Below are 2,512 nucleotides of genomic sequence, written 5' to 3' on the forward strand. Positions count from 1 at the left end.
CAAATCCTCATCAGTAACCTTGTGGTATGGGATTAGGTCATCTTTCTAGGTATGGATTATTTAGGAATTTATTATCCCGGCAGGGCGGGGGGTGGGGGCAGATGAAGGCGTGGAGAGGGGAAAAGGTGTAAATCCCATTTCTTCTCTGACACTTCTATTAAATAATTTTAGACCCTGACCAATATAGCTTCCAGGTAGATAAATATTTTGGTTCTCGAGAAGAAAAACCAACCCTCTGGTTTTGCCAAGTCATGGCATGGCCCTGGGAGCAGCAAAATATGTTTTGCTCCAAGTAATGATAGGGTGGCCCCTCCCTGCCCTTCACTGGCTCTAGCTAATGACAAGTCAGTTTCTCTGGTGGTTCCTGTCTCCCCGGTTTTTCATCTTCTCCTTAGTCCCCAGTTTCTGAACCACGGTATGGGTCATGAATTTTTTTTTTTTTTTTTTTAATTGGCAGTGGTCAAAAATGGTGCCTTCAGTCATCTTCCCCTTCAGAGCCTTCCATGTCCTCTGGAGGCATCTTGGCATTCACCCTCCGAGGAAGCAGGCATTACTCAGCGGATTCACTTCTGCTGAGTCCTTCCACACACACCCCTTCTGTGTGCAAATGGACTTTATAGCCAATGCAGGCACAATTCTACCAGGGGTAGAAGGAAACAGGCCAGCCGAGCCTGCTAGAATAATCAAGCCGGGGCCTTTTTAGTGGGCCTCCAAGGGCACTGGTCTTGCTTTTCTCGTAGCTGTGGTGCCCTGGAAATGAACTCTCCCTCCACCATCCACTCCTCGGTGAAAGATGTGGAGCAGCCAGGAAGAAGCAAAGAAGTGCTGTTTTATTGACTCCAGATGAGAGGCCTTCCAAGCAAGCAGGCACTGTCACTCCCAGCCTGTATCCCAGAGGCTCTGAGCTCCTAGCAGGCAGTAAACAGTTGCAGGGGTGAAAGCATTCATTCGGCAAATCGGCAAATCTTCACTGAGCATGTACTATAAGCTTGGTGCTGTACCGAGGATAGAACTGTTAGACAAGACAATTTCTTTTTGTTTTGTTTATGTTTTTGTTTTGGAGACAGAGTCTCTCTCTGTCGCCCAGGCTGGAGTGCAATGCGTGATCTCGGCTCACTGCAACCTCCACCTCCCAGGTTCAAGCGATTCTCCTGCCTCAGCCTGGCGAGTAACTGGGACTACAGGCACCCACCACCACGCCCAGCTGATTTTTTGCATTTTTAGTAGAGATGGGGTTTAACCACGTTAGCCAGGATGATGTTGATATCCTGACCTCCCAAAGTGCTGAGATTACAGGTGTGAGCCACTACGCCCAGCGACACCGTTTATGTGTATTTATATCCTATAGCTGTCTAATAAATTTCCTTAAATTTAGCAGTGTAAAACAATACCCCCCCCTTTTTTTTTTTGATACGCAGTCTCCCACTGCTGCCAAGGCTGCAAGGCTACAGTGCAGTGGTACGATCTCGGCTCACTGCAACCTCCACCTCCCAGGTTCAAGTGAGTCTCCAGCCTCAGCACCCAGAGTAGCTGGGACTACAGGCCCGTGCTACCACACCTGGCTAATTTTTGCATTTTAGTGGAGACAGGGTTTCACTATGTTGGCCAGGCTGGTCACAGAGTCCTCACCTCAAGTGATCCACACCCCCTTGGCCTCCCAAAGTGCTGGGATTACAGGCATGAGCCACTGCGCCCGGCCTCATTCAGCAAATCTTCACTGAGCAACTGCAATAAACCCAGTGCTGTGCTGAGGATAGACCTGTAGACAAGACAGTTTCTTTCTCAAGGTGCTTCTGGAAGGAGAGACAGATACTGTTTATGTGCATTCATTTTATTTATTTTTATTTTTTTTGAGACGGAGTCTCGCTCTGTTTGCCCAGGCTGGAGTGCAGTGACACCATCTCGGCTCATTGCAAGATCCACCTCCAGGGTTCATGCCATTCTCCCACCTCAGCCTCCTGAGTAGCTGAGACTACAGGCGCCCGCCACCACACCTGGCTAATTTTTTTTGTATTTTTAGTAGAGACGGGCTTTCGCCGTGTTAGCCAGGATGGTCTCCATCTCTTGACCTCGTGATCCGCCCGCCTGGGCCTCCCAAAGTGCTGGGATTATGGGCGTGAGCCTCCGCGCCCAGCCGTGTATTCATTTTCTATTGTGTGTAATAAATTTCCTAAAATTTAGCAGTGTAAAACAATACCCCTTTTTGATTTCATATTTCCATAGATCAGAAGTCATAGTGGGCTGGATTGGGTTCCTTTAGGTTTTCACAAGGCTAAATCCAAGGGCTGGGTTCTCATCTGGAAGCTCTGGGGAAGAACAACCTTACTGAGGTTGTTGGCAGAATCCACTTTTTTTTTTTTTTTTAGTGGAGACGGGGTTTCACCATGTTGTCTAGGCTGGCTTCGAGCTCCTGACCTCAAGTGATCCACCCTCCTTGGCCTCCCAAGACACTAGGATTACAGGCATGAGCCACCACGCCCCAGCCACACAGATTTTTTTTTTTTTTTTTTTT

General features: G+C 48.3%; 1 long non-coding RNA gene across 1 annotated transcript in view; it reads right to left on the reverse strand.

Moving 5' to 3' along the window:
* Positions 1 to 808: 808 nt before the first annotated feature.
* The window catches only part of LOC105542597, a 4,557-nt gene continuing 2,853 nt past the window's right edge, over positions 809 to 2,512 (reverse strand). Inside the window, exons 2-3 of the long non-coding RNA XR_001006501.1 lie at positions 1,760 to 1,793; positions 809 to 1,012 (exon numbers count right to left, since the gene is read on the reverse strand). This is a non-coding gene — a long non-coding RNA (uncharacterized LOC105542597). The remainder of the gene's footprint in view (positions 1,013 to 1,759; positions 1,794 to 2,512) is intronic.

The sequence above is a fragment of the Mandrillus leucophaeus genome, unplaced genomic scaffold (assembly GCF_000951045.1).
Source record: "Mandrillus leucophaeus isolate KB7577 unplaced genomic scaffold, Mleu.le_1.0 Scaffold263, whole genome shotgun sequence".
In the NCBI taxonomy this organism is placed as follows: Eukaryota; Metazoa; Chordata; class Mammalia; order Primates; family Cercopithecidae; genus Mandrillus; species Mandrillus leucophaeus.